The sequence below is a fragment of the Myotis daubentonii genome, chromosome 5 (assembly GCF_963259705.1).
Source record: "Myotis daubentonii chromosome 5, mMyoDau2.1, whole genome shotgun sequence".
NCBI lineage: Eukaryota > Metazoa > Chordata > Mammalia > Chiroptera > Vespertilionidae > Myotis > Myotis daubentonii.
The window spans coordinates 90076412-90099180 of NC_081844.1; the positions used below are offsets into that span (position 1 = coordinate 90076412).

The window sequence follows — 22769 nt, forward strand, 5'->3', positions numbered from 1 at the left end:
GGAGGGTGGGGGAGCGCAGCAGGCTCCCAGCCCAGAGCGGCCTGGCCATATAAGGGAAGGAGCCAGGGAGGCCTCCTGGCTCAGGCCTGGCGAGAAAACCCAGACAGCCACTGTTTATTTTCTCCTTCCCAGCCTCCCAGGAGCTTCCCGACAGAAGACAGAGGTTCCCCCAGGCTCCGCGACATTTCCTGAAGACAGTGGGGAGCAGGAAGGAGAAACGGCTCATCCTTGGAACAACCCCCGAGACCGCCAAGGGCCAGCACCAGGTAAGATTATGAGGTCACCTCTTCAAATGCCTCCTTTGACAGAAGGGGAAACAGCTGCAGAGAGGAGATGTGCCTGTGAGAAGTGACTGAGCCAGTTGGTGATAGAACCGGAATTCCCAAGTGGCCCCCTGTCCCTTGACGAGGGACCCAGAGCCTCTTGCGGGGAAAGAGACATAGGAGGGCTATCGGCCTCCTTCTCGGTCAGGCCAGTGATGTCTGCCAGCCGGGAAGACACACAAGAGTCAAGGGAAGAGTTCCAGGAGCCAGGGAGCCAGGCCCTCCCAGCCCAGCCTCACCTCCTCTTCCTCCAGGAAGCCCTCCCAGCTTCCCCCAGGGGCAGGATCCTCTCTGTCCTCTAAGCCCTTGGCAGTCCTTTCTGGGGCTCATGTGCCACTGGGGTCTGTCCCCTATTTGCCTTGCATTTTCCTTCCATTTCCACCCACAGGCACTCCTCCAGGGCAAGGATGACATCAAGTTCAGTCCCGTCTCCCCCTTGGAAGATGGACTCGGTTTGCCGGACGGACAGGTGACATGGTTAGACTGTCTCAAACCCAAAGGGTCGGTCAAGGGGTGAGACATTGAGCAAAGAGGTTGAAGTGGGGGCCCTGGGCCGGCTGTTCCGAGTGAGGAATCCCAGCTCGGCTCCTCGCTCCCTGCCCTCGGAAAATTCCCTTCCCATGGAGCCTTGGGGATGCATGGGGATCGGCCCAATTAAAACATTCAATAAATGACTGTTCTTAGCACAGTCCGCACCCTTACGATTTTTCTAGATATAAAGAAACAACTAGGCAGCTTATCGCCACGGAGGAAATGGCGGCAACACCCCTCCCCTGGTCAGAGGCTGTGCCTCAAACCCCTGTCCCTGCGTCAGAGGTACTCCCCTAGGAGCGTGGGACTGCCCCATCTACTTCCTGTTTCTACACCCAGGAGACCTGCTATTTTTTGGCAATAATCTGAGCCCAGTGGGACAGTGGGATGGGCTGGAAATAGCCCTCGGCACCCCCACCCCCTTCAAGCTGGGCTATGGCCTAGATGCCGTCTCCTCCGGTTCCGGGTCCTCCACGCGGAGGTGATACCATCACCCCGCCGGCCCCATCAGCCGTCCTGAAGATTAAATGTGGCCCAGATTGCAGTCATTCAGGTGCCCTTTTTAAAAATTTTTACAATCATAATATTTTCAAATTTAAGATGTCGTTGTTAATATCTAAATCTAGTCACGAAAAATGGAAAACTGTAACACTGACCAGAATTGGGAGGTGAGGGTCAGAACACAGACAGTGAAAATGAAACGGTGTTATCACACTCCACGGTGCCCTGGCTGCGAGGCACTGGGCCTGAGGCTGATAAGCAGGCGCTAGGAAAGAGGCAGACAGGCGAGCGCCCAGCCGACGCTTCCCCTCCTGGTAGACAGGACTGAGAGCGGAGGGACAGACGTGGTCACTCTGTCTTCCACAGCTAGTGAGTGCCGAGGCCACAGACTCTCCCCAAACGGTTCACTCCCTGTGCTGCACCCAGAAGTCAAAGCTGGTTTTGGTGAAAGGGCTCTGGGGAAACCTGGGCACCCACCGGGTGCAGGGGCTGGTTCATCTGCTTGGTTCCAGGCCGCAGATGAACCCTCCCTGACTCCTCACTGAAACCTCCGCATGGGTCAGGCGAGCGTGTTCTCTCGCAGGGCTGGCGGGAGCAGCGGAGAGAGGAGTGGACAGGCTGTGGGCTGCCCAGGCCCCCCAAGGCTGGTCCTGGTGTTGGAATCCCTCCCCAGACCAACGTGGTTTGCCAAGAGTTCCTGCAAGGATTCTATGTTAGAGGCAGGCAGTTCTCTGGCTGGACAGGAAAGGGGCTTCCTGCTCAGGGGGACATCGGGACTGACCTACCCCACATGTCAGAGCAGGGAGAAGACTCTTTGGATAGGGGCCTGATTTCAGATTTCTGCTAGGAGCATCGGGGACACGTTTTAGTATCAAGTGTGTTTTTCCTGCTCAGTTCCAGCCCTGAGAAAGGGTTGCCCACCCCCCTTTGCCCTTTAGATATCCCTGAACAGATATGTTATCTGGCATCAAGGCCACCACAGTGGGCGTCCAAAAAAGAAGGAGGATACTCCCAGGGTTCCCTGAGATCTTGGGGGACAGGAGGAGTGCAGGAGGGCTCTGCCTGCTCACTCAGATGTTCCCACCCAAGCCAGGTCTAAAGAGGAAAATGAATTACCGACACGCCATTCAATCATCCACTGGGTGACATTCATTCCCTGGGCCCGTCATCATGTACAAAGGCCCCAGCAGAACCCAGGACACCCCGGCATTAACAAGAGGTGGGTGTTGTCCTCAGGGAACTGGAAATCCAGTGCAGTTCCCCCGAGATGCAAACGGCCCTGACAGCAGAGAGAATGAGATTGAGGAACACGATGCAGACATTCAGCCGATGCTGTGGGGTCTCCACTGCTCTGCGTGGTGAGTATGGTAGGCAGGGTCCCTTCCCTCACGAAGGGCTGCAGCCCATACGTGCAGGTGGTCTTAAACAAGACTGTGGCAAAGGATTAGGAAAAGGCACAGGATGTTTGAGGACATGCCCCAGGTATCCTGATGTCTGAGAAAGGCAGGGAGGGCGTCCCTGAAGAAGTGGCCGTTTGAGTAGACACCAAGCCCATGAAGAGCAGATGGGCAGGGGAGTGGCATGGCAGCTGGGAGCCCGAGGTGGTGGGTGCAGGGCTCCCTGGAGGAGAGGCCCAAGAGGAAGATGGGGCAGGCACCATAGCCTTTGGTGAAGGTTTCAGGATCTAGCCGGAGGGCAGTGGGAGCCCTTTCAGGATTTAAGGAGGGGAGAGATAGGACCATGTTTGCATTTGGAGAAATCACTCTGGGTGGATGGCAGGGAAGGGTGGGTGGGAAGTCTGGGTGTTGGGGGTAGAAGCAGGGAGAGCAGGCAGGGGCCATGGCAGGTGTCGGGTGGTATGAAATGTCAGATTCCAGGGCTGCGCTGTTTGGCTGGGACACACCGAGCACAAAGGGGGGGCATGGGGTCAACATATTGGGAGACTCCGTTTACTGAAATGTCTAGAATAGGCAACTCTAGAGAGACAGAAGGTGGTCTGCCCAGGGCTGGGGCGGATGGGGGTGGGAGGGGCTGCATGGTAAGAGGTTTCTTTTTGGAGGGATGAAATATTCTCAAATTGATTGTGGCGATGGTTGTGCAACTTTGTGGATGTATTAACCCATTTCGTTGTACACTTTAAAGGGGAGAGAGGACCTCGTTGCCATAAAGCTCTTTAAAAAGATAAATAAATAAAAGGAAAGTTGAGATTTGGTCCCAGAGGATTCAAATGCCAGGCCAAGGAGAGGTGGGGTACAGTCGCCTGAGGGGCAGAGCTGGTGGAGCAGAGGCCCCCTCCCGGCCTCCCTGCCCGTGGCCTCCCTGCGCAGGCCGGCCTGTCTCCCAGCCTGAGGTGCAGTGCTGCATCTCTGGTCAGTTGGGAGTCTGAGATGAAGCACTGTAGCTCAGGAAGGGAGAAGTTGTTCTGCGGACACCTGCCAGAAGCGGTAAGTGCTGGCGTTGGGGGCACCAAGGAAGGGCAGGAACACTTCCGGTCTCCAGACTGTCAGCGGCTTGTGCTGAGGAAGTTTCTGGACCCAAGTCTCACCCATGCCACCATCTGCTTCATGATTCTGGGCAAGTCCTGGCTGCTCTGAGCCCCACAGTCTGTCCTTTGTAAGATGAGCTTTTAGTGTGGCCATTACCCTGCACCCTGACTCTGCTTTTTCTGAGCCGTGGTGGGCCCCGCTAATCTGTCAAGGCGTCCATTCTTGAAGTGCTCAGATGCAGCTTCAGAATCCTTCTCAACACTAAGTCCCATCAGGGATTCAGAGCTGAAACCCATCCATCGTTTGTGGGTTGGACAAAATCTTTCAGTCCTCAAGGTGAAGTCTTGAGCTTTGAGCCAGGCTCTTCTCTCTTGGAGCTGCTAACCTTGCCCCAGGCTGTTGACTAAAACCAATCCAAACATCTCACAAATGCCTGCCAGCTCCTAGGGGCTTCAGACAAGCAAGGAACAGCAGAGGAAAATCACTGGGCTAAGCACAATGTTATTTACCCTTCCAATAAGCTTGGGAGGTGGGTACTGTTATTGACCCATTTTACAGATGAGAAAACTAAGGCTCTAGTTAACTAATTTGCCCAAGGTCACACCTTGATAGTGTTGAGCCAGGGTTGTAGCCTAATCTGTCTGCTTTCAGATCTGTATTGTTACCCAGGCAGGTGACATTGAAACCTGGGGACCAGGGACCTGAAGGTGAACATAATAAACCCTGCTCTGGTCTTCTCCTTACATCTTGGGTCATTTTTAGCAAAGACAGACCAAGACACTTTCCATCAATCCTAGCAATTCCCTTCTTCCTAGCCTCCATCCCCTAAATTATATTTATGTTACCTAATCCAGTAGGTCCTCTACTATCCCATTTTACAGTTGAAGAAAGCCGAGGTTAAGTGACTTGCTGGAGGTCACCATGGAGGAAGTTGCCAGAGGCCAGGGACCGGATCTGCCCCGTTGGTTTAGTTTAGAGTAAAACCCTCCCTCTGGCTGGAGTCTCAGGAATGCACACAACTCATGGCTGTCCTGGGGAGGGGGGCCAGCTTGCTGGATGGATGCTGGTCAAGAACGTGGCCTTTGACCTCAGGGAAAGTACTTTCCAGGCCACTTGAAGTTCCAGTCACTACGTCTCCCGGAGCCACATCCTGCGATACATGGCGCGCCCACGCTGGCTTCTGCAGACCGGCTGGATGCAGAAGAAACTCCAGGTGGCCCCGTAGGGGCGTGGCGGGGCCTTGGTGCTGAAGGCCGCACTCTCACCTTGTCCTCACGGTCCAGTTTTCCCAGGAATCCCTTAGATGCTAAGATGGGGATTCCTGGAAATACTGTTCTTGAGGTCATGGCTTAACAGCTGGATTCGCCTCCTTCCCATCCCAGAGTTGCCCCCAGGGGCCTCGGCTGCAGCACGGCATGCGGGTCAAGTGGAGGCCTGCACTGGAGGTAAGAGGGCTCGCGACTGTGTTCTTGACCTTTAAGTTGCTTTTCTTTCCATTTGGTCCATTTCGCAACATCCCTTTGAGGCTGGGTGTGGGAACTTCACCCCTGTGGCACTCTGGGGAAATTCGTGCGGGCACTCAGCTGAGCAGTGGTGGGGCCGGGACACCATAGGCACCAGTCTCTTCCCGTCTCCACCCACCCTCGCCCCACTTCCCAGCATGCTGATGGTAGGGACACAGCATCGCATCCACTTATTGATAAACTAATAAATGCACATCAATTTATTTGTAAAGTTTATAAAAGCCAGTCAGGTAAACTAAAAACCATGAGTCTTAGATCGCTTTGGAAGGCAGCTATAAAAAAAGGAAAATTTTTTCCAAGGTAGAGAAGACAAACAAAGCTCAGAGCACCCTCTTGTGGTGACGCCTGCCTCTACCCACTCCCGAATACTGGGGTTCTGCGCGCGCACACAACCACTCACACAGGCACGCACATGCTGAGACTCCGTCCGCCCCACGAACCAGTGACCACCGTGGCCCCATCTGTCATCTCATTACCGAGGATGCTTCCATCAGCAGTGCACTTTTACTTCCATACCCTGGCTTCTCCTTCCAAGCTCCCTGAAGGTCATGGAACTAGTGAGGCTCAGAGAGGTGCAGTGACCAGCCCGAGGTTGCCCAGATAACAAAAGGCAGAGCCAGGAATCAATTCCAAGTGCAGTAGCCTATGGCAGTTCCTTAGCCAAAAGCAAAAACTACAAGACACAAAAAAAGACTTTGTGAATAGACATATGGTATGCTAACGACTGAATGCCAAAGACTGGAAGTGGTCCAGGCACAGAGAACTTTTCGCAAACCCTTCCTGGTGCTTTTCATGGGGTTGGTAGAGACAGTAGGTTCTACGGCCCCAGAATCCTCAAGTCTGGGGTCTGATCCCCATCTTCCCAGGGATCAGGCGGCTTCCACATGTGTCACAGGCTGTCATTCTAACAGGCCTCACTGAAGGCATTTATGAAGTATGAGGCCCCTTCCCCTCAAACACTAAGGCCCTGCCACACCCCTACGGGACCACCTGAGTTTCTTCTGCATCCAGCCTGAAACAAGAGAAATTTATTCTCCCAAAGTTCCAGAGACCAGAAATCTAAGATCAAGGTGCTGGCAGGGCCAGGCTCCTCTGAGGGCACAAGGGAGCGTCTGTGCCTCGCCCCTTCCATCTTCTGGCGGCTCCCAGCATTCCTTGGCTGGCAGCTGCCATGTTTAAGAATGATATTTTAAATATCTGCCTGTGTCACTCACTATAAATATTTTAAAATATTTTTTAAAATATTTTTTATTGATTTTTTTAAAGCTATGCCTGGCTTCAGTCCTGGCTCTTACCTGGACTGAAGGTGAGATGTACAATCCTGACCAGGAACAACCAGTTGCTATGAAGTGCGTGGACATGCATGACTTCAGCTGTCCTATTAGAGCTGGCCTGACCATGAAGAAGTATGACTTGGTCCTAATAATAACAATAACAACAGTTCCCACTCACTGACTGCATACAGTTTTCCAGACACTGTGCTAAACACGTCACGGGTGTTATCGCATTCAATCCTCACAACAACCCAGGGAGGTAGGTCCTGTCACTCGTCCGTTTCGCAGATGAGGAATAAGCCAAGACTCAGAGAGACTAAGAGGCTTGCCTAAAAAATCACACGGCTTGTAAGTCATGAAACTGGAACCAAACCAAGTCTGCGCTGATGCTGTTAACCTGCCCTTGTCCCCTTCCTCCCACTGGCCTGGCCCGATGGGCAGGACTGTCCCCCGATGACTTCCTCTGGGGAAAGGGGGAAAACAAGACTTCAGTGAGACCCAAGTGGTCTCTCCTGTGCTCTGTGACCGTAATAAAGTGCTGGACCTTGACTTGTGTCCTGTTTCTTCCTGGGAACGTGGTAGAGGGAGGGAACTGGCGGGCGGGGGGGGGGGGGGGGGGTTGGGGGGAAGCAGGGAATGAACCTGTCTGTCCACTTTAGTTCGCTAGGACGGTCATAACTGGTGCCACAGACTGGCAGCTTAAGCCACAGAAGTCTACTTCCTCCGAGTTCTGGAGGCTGGAAGAATAGGATCCAGGGTCTCAGGGTTGGTTTCTCCCGAGGCCACTCTCTTTGGCTTGCAGATGGCTGTCTTCTCCTTGTGTCTTCACTCTGCGTGTCTGCGTCCTAATTTCTTCCCGTAAGTACACGAGTCACATTGGACTAGGCCCCATGCTAATGACCTCATTTAACCTTCATTATCTCTTCAAAGACCCTGTCTCCAAATACAGTCACATGCTGAGGTGCTGGGCGTTAGGACCTCAACATGAATTTGGTTGGGGGAGGTCCCAACTTAGCTCATAACAGCCCCCCGCTCCCCAGAGAACCCCGGGAGCCTTCACGTTGCCAGACTTTCCAGAGACCAGCACAGACAGCAATCAGGACCCACACGGGGGAGTCGGAAGCCCCAGGGAGATGCCATGACAAGTCTGGGAATACCCACTGTGGAGGGTTAGAGGAGGGAGGTACGGTCCATTAGGGTGGGACCCAGGTAAGAGCCAGGAGCACCCAGGGCCCAGCCACACAGCAGCCGCTCACCTTCAGCCCCAAAGGTGTGACTGACCAGGTTACATAAGAGAGTCTGAAATCACACCCCACATGGGTATCAGGGTTCAGAGTGAACTCTGGACTTCAGCTGTCCCATAGGCATCATGGCCAGCACGTGGGGACATTTTAAACACAGGTCCCCCACCTCTGGCAGGATCCTCCAAGTTCTGCTACATTTCCAGGAAAAACCCAACAGCCTGACAACCTCTTACAGGACGGTACCCGGGTTCCCCGGCTCCCCACATCCTCCTTCATGCCCCAGAACAAGCTGAGAGGACACCTGTGCCTGCACTTCACCGCTGAGGACCCCGAGGTCCGTGAGGATGTGGTTGTGAGGACAGACTCCTTGGCACACACCAGTCTGGGCTTCAGCACGGCCCTTGCAGAATGTCAGCGCTGAAGCCATTTCTCAGCACAGCCCTAAAGGAGTAACACATTCCTAAATGCTGTGCCGTGGGCGTCCGTCCCATGGGGAGAAGGAACTGGCACCCCAGGAACAGGTCCAGTGACAGATCCCCAGGACTAGGCCCAGGCTCTGCCGCAGTGAGGGAGGCCAGCACCAGATCCCTCCCGGGAGAGTGGCCACCGGGACAAGATTTGGGCAAGGGAGATGGTGCCCTCTTGTGACCAATCCTGGAAACACAGGCTTCCTTGCTTGGAAGGACTTTGTGTTATTATTATTAACTAGAGGCCCGGTGCACAAAAATTCATGCACTCAGGGGGGGTCTCTCAGCCCAGCCTGGAGGATCGGGCCTAACCCGCAGTCAGACATCGTTAGTGCTGCCGCAGAGGCAGGAGAGGCTTCCCACCCCCCCACCGCTACTGTGCTTGCAACTGTCAGCCCGGCTTATAGCTGAGCGGAGCTACCCCTGTGGGAGCTCACTAACCACCAGGGGGGCAGCTCCTGCGTTGAGTGTCTGCCCCCTGGTGGTCAGTGTCTGTCACAGCAACCGGTCGTTCCTGGTCAGGATTGTACATCTCGAAATGCACTTTTCATCCCACGACCTCACTTAATCCTTGCTCTGAGATGCATATCGTCATCATACTTTTGCCAAGGCCCAGAGAGGTCAAGCAATACCTATTAAAACAATAATAGTAGTAATAATACACCTATTGCTTATTGAGCTCTTACTCTGTGCCTGGCACTTTGAATCTGGTTTGTGAGAGTCAGAGATTTGTGAGACTTGTTGTCCTGTGCAGATGGAGAACAGTTCAGAGCATTATACATGTGTCTGGGTTCCTGTAACTGCTAAGCAGCTGCATTAGGAAGCAAGCACCAGCCCCAGCTCCAGGCCAGCCATCTCCCAGAGGAGCCTGAAGACAGCATTGTCCAATCCGAGCCCCAGAGCCAACAGCCTCTCTGGAGGGGCCATCTCCTGCCTCCTGGTGTGCCCCACGGAAACTGGCACCCCTGACTCAGTAGAGATTTTTTTCCTGCTTCAAGGAGAAGGCTTCTGGGCTCCCTGAGAGCTGCCTCTCTCAGAAGCAGACAGCAGGAAGGGCACCCTGAAATTGCGGTAGGATGTGGTCTGATGATCCAGATAAAGGATGTGGAATGAGGTGCTCTGGTCCTAAAAGAAAGCTGCTGACCGTGAGGCAGCTGGGGGAGGCCAGAGGAGGACAGTCTGGCCAGCTGGCAGCCTGTGTAAGCCAAGGTCATTGCTACGAAAGGACAGTGGCCAAAAAAGGGGATCCAGGCCTGTCCTTGCATTTTTCATCCAGACCGCCCCTCTCAGGGTCATGGGAGCAGGCAAAGTAGAAACGAACCTAGTCCAGACTTGCTCCTTGTATGTGAAATATGGGAATGGCACTCAAATGAACTCACTCTGGGGATAGAGGCATGTCAGGTGTACTCTAGCCTGTGGAAGCCTGGAAGGACCCACAGCTCTGTTAACTTAGAGGCTGTCCCCTCTAACCCGACCATGTAACACTCCTACATCCCAGGACCTGGCCTGCTCATCCCAGAACCATTTCTGACAGAGAGGCACGCACATGTGCTTGCATACCTCCAGTGACAAGGACCTCCCCGCCTCCCCAGTCATCGCTATGGTCTCGGTCAGCGTGGAGGTCCTTCCCTTGCTGAAGTGAAAGCCTTTTCATTTCCTCTGGTTCCTCCACTGCCTGTGAGATACAAGTACCAGCCCTGGTTTCTGTGGGTTCCTTCCTCCAGGCTGGCTACATATGCCCCAGAACCCCAGTGGGCCTTGGGGACTGAATTTTTAAGCTTGTTTCCCTTCCTGCACAACCAAGCCCTGATTTCAAGACCCCACCATGTCTTTGGGGTCAGGACCCCTTTGAAAATCTAATAAAAGCTGTCAACCATCTCCATGAAAATCATGCATGTCCACACAAGACACAATATACTAGAGCAGTGGTTCTCAACCTTCCTAATGCCGCGACCCTTTAATACAGTTCCTCATGTTGTGGTGACCCCCAATTTCATTGTTACAAATTGAACATAATTAAGGCATAGTGATTAATCACAAAAACAATATGTAATTATACATGTGTTTTCCGATGGTCTTAGGCGACCCCTGTGAAAGGGTCGTTCGACCCCCAAAAGGGTCCGCGACCCACAGGTGGAGAACCTCTGTACTAGAGGGTCCGTGGACTCTAGGAACCCTCCTTTAGTGTGCGCCCCAGTTCCTAGAAAGTGGGCGGCCTTTAGGTTTAATCTCTGTATTCCACAAATGTTTACGGAGGGCTTCCTATGTGCCAGGCACTGTTTAAGGTCCAGAATGGAGGCGTAAACAAACCAAATTCCAGCTCTTCAAATTTAGTCTAGACTCGCAGTGGTTCTCAACCTTCTGACCCTTTAAACACAGTTTCTCATGTTGTGACCCAACCATAAAATTATTTTCGTTGCTACTTCATCACTGTAATGTTGCTACTGTTATGAATCGTAATGTAAATATCTGATATGCAGGATGGTCTTAGGTGACCTCTGTGAAAGGGTCGTTTGACCGCCAAAGGGGTCGCGACCCACAGGTTGAGAACCGCTGGAGAGGGAGACAGACACAAACAAGAAAACCAACACGCAGTCAAGATGATGTTAGATTGCAACAAATTGCAAGAAAGAAAGTGAACCCAAGGACCACAGTGAGTAACGGGATGAGGATTGGGAGGTCAGGGAGGGCTTCCCGGGGGAGTGACCTTTCAGTGAGAACTGATGACAGGAAGGCAGTGGGGACTAAAGGGTCTGAGGGTCAGGCTGGAGCAAGCGGGGGAGTCAGGCTGAGGCGGGAGGAGCGTGGGATCTTCATGCAAGGAAACGGGGTGGGGGTGCTGCAGCCTGGAGTGAAGTGGGGGGCGAGGGACAGGGCCCAGGGGCCCAGGGGCCAGGCCGAGTGAGTGCACATCTAAGTATAGTGAGTGACACAGGCAGATATTTAAAATACCATTCTTAAACATGGCAGAAACATGCTCTTATATCTCTATGAAGAACCCTGGACAAGTAAAGAAGAACCTAATAAAAGCGGTTACCTAGAAGAGCTAGATTCCTCAATGTTTACATTTTAGGTTGTTTTGAGACTTGAACCACACGTGTATATCACCTGTACTGGCTTCCTGTGGATGCCATGACCAATTACCACAAACTGGGGGGCCTGAAAAAAGAGAAATTTATTCTCCCGAAGTTCCGGAGACCAGAAGGCCAAGATCAAGGTGCTGGCAGGGCCAGGCTCCTCTGCGGGCACAAGGGAGCATCTGTGCCTCGCCCCTTCCATCTTCTGGCGGCTCCCAGCATTCCTTGGCTGGCAGCTGCGTCCCTCCAATCTCTGCCCCTCGGTGTCTCCTCTCTTGTCTGTCAAATCTCCCCAGTGTCTCTCTCTCTTTTTTAAATATTTTTAAAATTGATTTTTAGAGAGAGAGGAAAGGAGATAGAGAGAAATATCAATTGGTTGTTCCACTTATTTATGCGTTCATTCAATGATTCTTTTTTTTTTTTTTTAAATATATTTTATTGATTTTTCACAGAGAGGAAGGGAGAGAGATAGAGAGTTAGAAACATCGATGAAAGAGAAACATCGATCAGCTGCCTCCTGCACATCTCCCACTGGGGATGTGCCCGCAACCCAGGTACATGCCCTTGACCGGAATCGAACCTGGGACCCCTCAGTCCGCAGGCCGACGCTCTATCCACTGAGCCAAACCGGTTTCGGCTAATGATTCTTTTTTAAAAAAATATTTTTTATTGATTTTTTTTTAAAGCTAATTCTCCTCTTTTTTTTAAATGTAGTTTTATTGATTTCAGAGAGAAAGGGAGGAGAGAGAGATAGAAACATCAATGATGGGACAGTCTTTGATTGGCTGCTTCCTGCATGCCCCCTACTGGGGATCGAGCCCACAACCCGGGTATATGCCCTTGACCGCAATTGAACCTGGGGCCCTTCACTCCACAGGCCGATGCCCTACTCACTGAGCAAAACCAGCTAGGGCCATTCATCGATTCTTGCATGTGCCCTGACCAGGAGTCAAACCCTCTTCCTTGGTGTATCAGGATAACACTCTCACCAGCTGAGCTACCAGCCAGGGCTCCCTGGCGTATCTCAGCATTGATTCAAGGCCCACCTGGAAAATCCAGGATGATTTGTTCATCTCAAGATCCTTGGTCACACCTGGAAAGACCCTTTTTCTAAACAAGATCAAGTTCACAGATTACAGGAATTAGGATGTAGACATATCTTTTGGAATGCCACCATTCAGCCCATCACAATACCTATTTAAAAAGATCAAAGTGAACTTAAAAATCTTGTTCTAGCTTGGCCGGTGTGGTCAGTGGTTGAGCATTGACCTATGAACCAGGAGTTCATGGTTTGATCAGGGTACCTATCCAGGATGCAAGTTCAATCCCCAGTAGGGGGCATGCAGGAGGCAGCTGATCAATGATTCTCTCATTGATGTTTCTCTCTCTCTCCCTTCCTCTCTGAAATCAATAAAAATCTATTTGTTAAAAAAATCTTGTTCTAGCTCTGGGGTGTTGACAGACCAGTGGATGCCAGGATGGAGAGAGAGGAGGGGAGAGGAGGGAGTCGGAGGAGGTTGGGTATGTGTGGAAACAGACCCACAGGACTCGCACAGGGATCTGACGTAGGAGGGAGGGAGAACAGGTCAGAAAGCGGCATCCCCACCCCCACAGCCTCCCTGGGTCTGGCTTGAGTCAATGGGCAGACTGCTGCTATTGCTGAGGCTGGGAAGATTGGAGCATAAGGGGGCTGGAGGGAGGTGGGCAGTGAGACACAGCAGGGAGAAATTTTAGACATTTCAAGGTAGAAGGTACCGCGTAGGTAGCTGGATGTGCACGCAGCGAGGGCTGCAAAAGCCTTTAAGGAAATGGAAGCCTTTGGGTGGCCAATAGGCCCAGGTTGCTGAAACCTCATCACCTCCCACGTTTCGAAAGCACGGAGTCTGCTGACAAAGCCCAGGCTGCAGCGTGTCACAGGGGGTGGCTGTGACTCAGCTTGGGAAATCTAGGTTTCTCCCATCCTACACTTATGCAACCAATTCTCTGAACCTAAATGCAAGACTTCTCGTCTCCCATGTAAATTTCAAGATCCCGGTGACTAATCTTTCCGCATTAATTCTGCCTCCAAACCCAACAGGACAGAACACACAGTATGATCCCCTCCGTGGGGGAGAAAATGACTCTCTCCGCGCACATTTATAAAACGATGCTAATCTTCATGGAGGCGTTCGGCTGAGCGCGGCATACTTTCTTTCATTTAATTCTCTCAGTAACACTTTGAGGTCGGTGCTATCGTTATTCTCCTTTTACAGAGGAAGGAAACGAGGCTCTGAGAGGTTCAGTAACTTGCCCACAGTCACCCGGCTGGTAAGTGTTGGGCAGGGACTTGGGCCCTGGCATCCTCGGCCTTTGTGTCTATAATCATCACGGTCACCCCCTCCTTTATGTGGATGTAGGTGCCTAAGAAAATGTCAAGGAGGTTCCAGAAAGCTGGTACAGTGGTTGGTTCTGAGAGCGGCGTGGGAGGGAGTACACACGATACGGGTCTGTATTGCTTTGAATTGTCTGCAAGGAACACACTTTTAAAATTAGGCATCTATTCATCCAAAGAAAAATCTGGAAGAACACCCACCGAAATGTCAGCGACAGTTAAATCTCGGAGCGTGAACGCGGGAAACTGCCTACCTTCTACATTACATAGTTCAGTGTTGTTTCCTGCTTTTGTAAGCAGAAAAAAGTCATTAAGACCCCCCCCCCCAAAAAAAAAAAGAAGAAGAAGAAGAAGAAGGCTAGAGAAGAGGAGGGTGACTGGGCAGCTCTTCTGGGATCCCTAGCAGCTCCCCAAAGAGGTCCCCTCTTCTTTCACGAGCCCCTTTCCCACCTCGCCCCCTCCTTGCACACATCCTAACCAGAAAAACCTGCCTCTCTCCTCCCAGCCTCCAAACCAGGCTTCTGCCGACCAGATCCCACGTGGCTACAATCTCCCCTCCCCTCTGCCAGCGGCTGTGTAGTTTATGGACCATCTTCCCAGGCCGGCTCAGGTGTTATCCCAGTGACACTGTGAGCTGGATAGTCTCATGCCCATTGTGCAGATGGCAAAGCTGAGGCTCAGATAAGCTAAGATCCTTGCCCAAGGTCGCATCACCTGTCTGTGATTGCCCCTGAGCCCGAATTCCCCGGCCAAGCCCTGCATCAGTTCAAGTTCCTGTCAGGAACTCGAGTTTCAGGACCTGAGGCTGACCTGTTGAATCTTGTTTAGCCACATGAAAGAGCAGCTGTGTTCCGGTTCTCTGAAGAACCCAGCCCTGCGGCATCCCAGCATGCTCAGTGCAGACAGGCACCTGAGACTCACCGGAGCCTCTCCCCGCACAGCTCAGCCCGGGCCTGAGCCTGAAGAGAGAGCAGAATGGAAGGGCCTTTGGGCCCAGACCAGGAGGATGGGGAAAAGGCTGGAAAGGGGCAGACAGCCAGCATGCTGACAGGAGCAGGCAAACCCTCCAGTCTAGGGTGGTTAGGGTGTGGGCTGGAGAGGAATCCTGGGCTTCCTCAAACCAGTTCAGTTCCTTCTGGTGAATGTTTGCCGAGAGCCCACTCTGTGCCAGGCCCGGGGATAAGCAAAGGGGATCCAGGGATAAAGTAGACTCAGCTCCTGCTCTCACTTAGCTCACGAGCTGTCTGGGGAGGCCAGCCCGGAAGGAAGACCATGCCTATAGGCCTGCAGTGTGGAGGAATTATTTTGGGGATGGCACTGGGCCACATGGTGTGGGGCCTTCGATGCTAGACTAAGCTGTCTGGGTCTTCTCTTGTCTGCCCAGGAACCACGGGATAGTCTCATGCCCATTGTACAGATGGCAAAGCTGAGGCTCAGATAGGAGGTCTTAGAGCAGGGGAATAGCTGGCCCAGTCATCTCACTTAGAAATGGAATCTTAGACCTTGGCTGGGTAGCTCAGTTGGTTAGAGCATCGCCCCGATGAGCCAAGGTTGCAGGTTCAATCCCTAGACAGGGCACATACAAGAATCAACCAATGAATGCATAAATAAGTGGAAAAAACAGATCTAAGTTTCTCTCCCTCCCTTCCTCTAAAATCAATAAATTTTTTTAAAAAAAGAATTTTTAATGGAATCTTGTGACCTGTGACCTGAAGGGCTCCTGAGCCATCACTGGGGCAGGCACAACTGGGGATGGGGTAGCATAGGAAAGTGGGGACAGACAGCGACCCCTGGATGGGACCCTCTTGGCTACAGTGAGGGCTGCAGGGAGACTGGGTGAGGCCCACAGAGGTTAGGAAGGGAGTTCAGTTCCAGAGAAAGAGCAGGCAGAGGTAATGGGGCTGCATGGGGAGCGGGGCTGACCACGGGGGTGATTTCACTTTCTTTTGGCTTTTCTGTGTTTTCCCCTTTCGGCACTGAGTAACTAGAAGGGGCCAAGCTGGCACTGTTTGAAGATCCTGGGAAGGGAACCTGGTGGCCCTGCCTCACCGGAGGCACAGGAACAGCCCCGGGCAGCTGGAGAGAGTGAGCAGGACCCCTGGGTGGGGAGGCTTGGTGGGACATGGACACAGGGAGCTGTGGCCCTGGGCAAATCTGCCCCTCTGAACCTCGGTGTCCTCATCTTTGTGCGTGTGTAGGGCGGGGGGTGGGGGTGGGGGGGAGAGGAATGATGCTGTGGCAGAGGCAGTGGGTGGAGTGGAGGCGTCTGGGGGCCCCCCACACCCTCCGGCTCCCAGGTGTGTCTGTCCACGTCATCTTCCACCCGGGCGTGGGCCAGCTCAGCACAAGCCGGCAGGACCAGCCTGGGTGCCCAGCAGAGGCAGGCTGGGTTCTGGCCCCTCGCTGCCCGCCTCCCCAGCCTGGCCCGGCTGCCCCGGTTTGTGGACGGCCTATTTCTAGTGGGGCAGTCTGGCTCTCGCTGAGCAGGTAAAGGCCAGGACTCGCTCCCGCATGAAGCCGTGGCAGAGCAAGCCCTGGGCACCGGGAGGGCTCTGGAGGAGCTCACTGAGCTCCCCTCTCTGGGCCTCGGTTTCCCCTTTGTCTGCTGAACCAATCCACGCATTCACTTTCTCTTCGACTGAGTATGAGGCCTGCGATAGCGTCCAGGACACCGTGAGCCCCTTCCCGGCCTTTGGGGGCGTCCAGCGGGGTCCCTCTGCAGCCCGAGTGGCAGCAACGCTGGAGGGGAGACAGCTCTGCGTGGGGAGGTGGGGCCGTGGCTTCCCTCGGCGTCCGCCCGGGAAGACGCCCAGGAGAGGGCGGCAGAGAGCAGGATCCCGCGGAGGGAGCCCGCGACCTTGGCCGTGCGCTGAGCGGAGGCCGGAGAGTCTCAGCCTCGCTGCTGTCGGGAGGACGTTTCGCAGGTGCCTCTGCCATGTCAGCGTCCTCTCACCTGGGCCCCAGCCGCCCGCACCCCCGCGCTCTCCAGCCCCGGGAGGAGCCCTCCCAGGGCGGCCTTAAAACTGCGGAGGGCGGTCCAAGGGCGAGGAGAGAAGGGCAGCTGTGACCAGTGCGGACCATCCATGGCGCAGGGTCACGGGTCACCTGTAGGGGCAGTGGGCTCCCTGCAGGGTCTTTGACCAGGTCTTGACGTGATCCCTGTGTGTTTTCTACAGATCATGCTGGTGCTGTGGGGAGGACAGACCCACGCACACACTCAGACACACGAACACACACTTCCACACAAGCCACGCCCTACGCACACACTCAGATTCATATATGTACCAGCACATTCATATGCTAGCACACACCCGCCATGAGCTACTCTGACACTTTCACACAAATACACCTGAATGCACACACCCATTTTCACACCACACACACTCACAAGCACTCTCACACTCACACTTGTGTACACACACAGCTCACACACATTCATAGTCTCAAACACATGCTGATGCACACCCATTTTATTTTTTTTAAATATATTTTTATTGATTTCAGAGAGGAAGGGAAAGGGAGAGAGAGAAAGAAACATCAATGATGAGAGAGAATCACTGATTGGCTGCTTCCTGCACAGGGATTGAGCCAGCAACCTGGGCATGTGCCCTTGACCGGAATCGAACCTGGGACCCTTCAGTCTGCAGGCTGGCACTCTATCCACTGAGGCAAACCGGCTAGGGCTGACGCACACCCATTTTCCCACGCAGCTCACAGAAGTGCTCACACACGCAGCTCTTACATCTGTCAGCCACTCACACTATTGTACACTCACACACTCGCACCCTCACACATCCACACATGTGGGGACCTCCCTGGAGATGAGCAGGTGGAGCCAGATGGAGGCTGTCAGCTCTGGACCCCCAGGCATCTGTGACCCACTGCCACCCACCCGCTTCCCAAGGGGATTTGAGATGATGGTTTAGAAGATTACATTTCAAATAAAACAGGATAATGAAGAAGATGAACTTGGAGGCAGAAGCATTAAAAGCATAACCCTCGTTTCTCCAGGCCCAGGCCTTCGAACTTTGTGACCATGTGCTGCTTTTGACCATCCCACTGCCCTCCAGCCCTTGGAGACCTCTCTCTCCCCAGGACTTACTCCCTGCCCACATGTCTAACTCTGCCTGAGGTGTTAGGGCACCCCAATGTCCACAGCTCCCCAGCATGTGAGTGAGGCTTCAGGATACAAGGAGCTTTGGATTCTGTGATACAATATATTATATGTCAATGCAGCTTGAGACACTTGGAATATGTGCTAAGACTTCCTCACATTTGCATAGCAGCTTACACACCATAAAGCACTTTCATAATAGTAATAGTAATAGAAATAATATCCCCTTTACAGAAATGGAGAGGCATACATAAAATGCAGCATGATAGTGCAAGTTAAAAATAGGAGGAGGATAAAGAAAAAGGCAAGTGGATTATAAAATGTAAGAGACCAACAGAAACACGTCATATATGCACAGAGCATCATGAGGTACTTTGCTGCCATTTCTTGGGCGCTGATGCTCCGTGAGACCCCAAATAAGCAGGGGGAGCAATGTCATTAAATCCTCACGAGTATCTTCCCAGTGAGATGTTATTGCTACTTCACAAATAAAGACAACGAGCCTTAGGGAGGTTAGGGGTCCTTTCTAAGGCCCCAAGGGCTCTAATTGTAAAGTCTCCCCGCCAGACCCCATGTCTACCCTGCACTCTGGAATGTTCTTCCCTGCCCCTTTCTCGATGCACACACCCATTTCCTCCTCCACATCTCAGCTTAAATGTCACCTCCTGGGAGAGCCCTTCCCTCACCCCTCATCTCTTCCCTCTCTGATAGCTCCTTTGTAATGAGTGTTCTCCTTAGCAGCCCCCACAGTTTATAATGAGGCGTTTACTCCACGCCCATCCCCCTCCCTCACCGAGCCGGGATGGCATCTGTCTCGTTTGCTGCTCCATGGGCAGCACCTGGATCAGAGCCCAGGACATGCAGGGGCTGACACGTTGGTGAATGAATGACAACCGTGCTCAAAGCCATGAGATCACCTTGCCTTCCTGGAAGATGTCACAGACCCTTGACTCCCAGGACTGAAGGGTCCCTCAGAGCTCACCTCATCCCATCCCTGCATAATAGAAAGGGGAAACTGAGGTCAGAGAGGGCAAGGGACTTGTCAGGGTCCCACAGGGGTAGACACAGAGCTGGGGGAGAGCAGGTCCCCGTCCCAGGCCACGGGTGGTCCTAACTGGGTGAGGTTTATGAAGTGAGACAGGACAGCCCCCAAATGTAGCTGGGAGGAGGGGCTGCCTAGAACAATGTGGTCGGCCCGCAGAGGAGGCGGGGAGGAGGAGAGGCCTGCTGGCCTGGCGGGGAAGGAATCCAGCAAGGGCCGTGCTCCTGCTCGGTTTCCTCCCTGCACAGGGGGAAGTAAACACATTCCTGGGCTGTGCAGGCATCCCCCGCTCCAGACGCCCCACTAGCTGTCGAGCTGCGGAGGGGAGGGCCCAGAGAGGGTGCATGACTCACTCAGGGGCGGTATATGGTGGCTGGTGCCCTGTGCCAGGCTCCTCCTGAGGACACAGTGTCTCTCTCCACACCAGACCTGTGCAGAGGACCAGGGACAGCTGGGCTAGGACCCAGCCCGGCTGGGTGCTCTGAGGATCAGCCTGTGGTACCCTGCACTGGCAGGTCAGAGGGGAAGAGGGCCCTGGGAACCTGGGACAAGGCAGGAACAGCTCCTGACATACAGATGGACTCACCAAGACCCAGAAGAGCAAGGACTTGCCCCAGGTGCCGCAGCAAGACCAGAACCCAGGTCTTAGGGACGATGATTCCGCGTGTCCCTGCCATCTCCCAGCCCCTGCAGCCCCCCTCCCCCTCCCACCCCTTCCTCCCTTCAGCTGTCTGGCCCTCTGCATATGCTGACTCTTCCACCCGGAATTCCCTCCCTGAACTCTCTTGACCAGGCAAACTCCTACCTGTACTTCAAAACCATTCTGAGCTTTCCCAGCACAGGGACCAGCTGGCCTGGGGGCAGGGTGGGTCCCGCCACAGCAGCTGTCTCCTGATGCCAGCTGGGGCTGCAAGCGCAGCAGCTGTGAAACCTGCCTCTTGGCAGCAGCCAGGGATGACTCACGGGGAGTGGAGAGTCAGGAAGGCTTGGTTGTCACCCTGTGTGAAAAGTTTGAGAGTCATGGAAAAGTGCCTAGGACAGTGATGGCGAACTTATGACACACGTGTCAGAGGTGACACACGAACTCATTTTTTTGGTTGATTTTTCTTTGTTAAATGGCATTTAAATATATAAAATAAATATCAAAAATATACATATTTGTTTTACTATGGTTGCAAAGATCAAAAAATTTCTATATGTGACACGGCACCAGAGTTAAGCTAGGGTTTTTCAAAATGCTGACATGCTGAGCTCAAAAGGTTCGCCATCACTGGTTTAACTGGTGTCTCAGCTGCAATTGATTGATGGTAGCTGCGTGGGGCACTGTGTTAAGGAGAATTCAGAGGAAGGGAATCTGGTGGTAGAGCCACACTTACTTGATACCCCTGGGCTGAGATGTCCTAAGGGCCCTGCCTGTCCTATGATCTGAATCAGCAACTCCCAAGCTTGGGCAGGGCCTGAGGGCAGGCAACAGGGCCAGGCCCCACCCCGCCAAGCCTCTGGCCGCCACACCACACACACACACACACACACACACACACACACACACACACACACACACACACGCCTCTCAGAGGAGATAAGGGCCCTTTCCAGGCAAGTGGGCCTCTGCGGCCCTCACCTCTGTGGGCCCCAGATAAAATTCTTTCCAGCTTGTTCCAGCCACTGGTTTTCCCCCCGAGTTCCTGCTGCTGCTGCTGCTGCTGGATTATTCCCGCCAGCTCAGCACAGAACAGACTCAGCAGTGCATGAGGCTAAGCTGCTTCCTGCCTGCTGCTGGGAGGGGCTGAGCGGGCCGGGAGAAAGGAGCAGAGGCTGGGAGGCTGAAGTCCAGACCCCAGCTGATAAGCAGCCCCGTCACTGCCCAGAGAAGGATGTCCTATTGTGCTTCCTTCTTCCTCCTGAGGGTGGCTCTGGTCCCTCCTCCAGTGCCATCTGGAAAATGAGGGAAACAGCACCAGATACACTCTGACAGAGGATGGCGAAGGGACTGTACTGGGTTGACTAGTGTACCCCCAAAATTCATGTTCAGCCAGAAGGGAACATGAATGAAGGGAATGAAATCTTGGCACATGTGAGCAGTTAAGATGGGGTCAGACTGGATTAGGGCAGGTCCCTGACTGGTGTCTTTATGGGGAAATGTGGGCACTGAGACCCACAGGGAGAGGGCTATGGGACAACGGAGGCGGAGGTTGGAGTCGTGCTGCCACAAGCCAAGGAATTCTGGAAGCTACCAGGGGCTGGAAGAGCCGAGGAAGTGTCTTTGGAAGGAGCGTGGCCCAGCTGACATCTTGCTTTTGGGCTTCTGGCCTCAGGAGTTGTGCAAGGACGAATACTGTTGTGTGAAGCACCCAGCTCGGAAACAATACAGAGGTGCCTTCAAGCATGTGTTGGCCACACCGTGGCCACTCGATAGCAGGCGCCCCCACAACTGCGCCTGGTGCGTCTGTTTCTTGCCTGCCCGCCTCCTCCATCCCTTTGCCCGCTGAGCGGTGTCCTTCCCCACCCACAGCCCAGGATGCCTCCCTCCCCGTGGGCAGCCTCCACCCTTGCCCAGCACGTAGCAATGCAGGCCGGGCAGGAGGGCTAACGCAAGACTGGATGTGTGGGGGTGGGCGTCGGTCTCACCGAGGCTGGCTGAGACCAGGCCCCGAAAAGACCGGTTTCCCACCGTGTGGAAGACAAAGGTGGGCAGGGGCCCTCAGCCGCCCCTGAATTCTAGGCTCTGTTAAAGGACACAATTCAGCCGGGTGCATTTGAAGATCTAATTGGCTGGGTGAAATGGTTTGTGAATCTGGCAGCATCCCATTTAGCAAGTAGGACACCTCAGGGGTTGTACAAAATGGAAGGTTTTACAGGCAGAAAGGGGGGTGGGACAAAACAAGGAAAAGAGTGGATTATTTCAGGCAAAGTCACCTTCCCTTAGGGGCAGGCGGGGGTTTCTTACAGACAGATTAGCTCACCAGTGCTGACTAGGACATTCCAGACTAATTGGTTTAAAATGCCACTCCTGGGAGCGGTTGACAGGGTAATGAAGTTAAGCGTTCGGCCTTGGTGGCGCTGAGCAAAAGGGATTCCATTTTGGGTCTGTTGTTTCTATGAGCAGCTCCCAGCTCCATGAGGGCAGGGGCCAAATCCACTTCCTTCCTTCAGCTCCTGACACAAGCCTGGGTTCCTCTGTCTCCACTGCTCTTTGTCCATCGAACAGCTTCTGTTTTTCCCATCAACTGTGCCAGGCCCCATTCTAAGTGCTTCTACAAGTAATGAAAGGCTAAAACCAGATTGCAGCCCGCAACAAACTCACACACGTTGTCTTAAAGCCCCACCCCTGCCCCCCACTGAAATCTGTTACTAGACCCCCAACTGAGGGCAGGTGACCCAGGAAACAGTTCTGACTGGAGTTGCCTGTCCCTTTAGTCACCCCGACTCGGTGATCTCGCGACATGTCCTCAGGAGCCCACGGTGACATCCACAGCTGGAGCCTGGGACTGGAGCAGGCCTGGAAGGTGGGCTCAGCCCCCAGCCCTCAGCCTTCAGTGCAGGAAAATCCCTTAGCCAGAAACAGGTCCAGTGGGCTACGGGGACCTAACTGATAAACCAGCAGGCATAGCTGTTGGCCCCACACCCTGCCCAAGGGGACCCTCAGGGGACTGGTGTGTCAGGAACTGAGGAATTGAGGGTTGTCGCTCCTGGGTGTACCCTTAACCCACTCAGCTTCTCTCCTCTCTCTCTCTCTCTCTCTCTCTCTCTCTCTCTCTCTCTCTCTCTCTCTCTCCCCACTTCTCTTTGTCGATTGTACGGCTTCTGTTTTTTGTG

At 53.6% G+C, this 22769-nt stretch overlaps 1 long non-coding RNA gene across 1 annotated transcript; it reads right to left on the minus strand.

Moving 5' to 3' along the window:
* Nucleotides 1-18220: 18220 nt before the first annotated feature.
* Nucleotides 18221-21424, minus strand: LOC132235840 (uncharacterized). Its single transcript, XR_009453107.1, has 2 exons — nucleotides 19759-21424; nucleotides 18221-18905 (listed from the first exon to the last, which is right to left on the minus strand). It is a non-coding gene; the product is annotated as an uncharacterized LOC132235840 (long non-coding RNA).
* Nucleotides 21425-22769: the final 1345 nt, after the last annotated feature.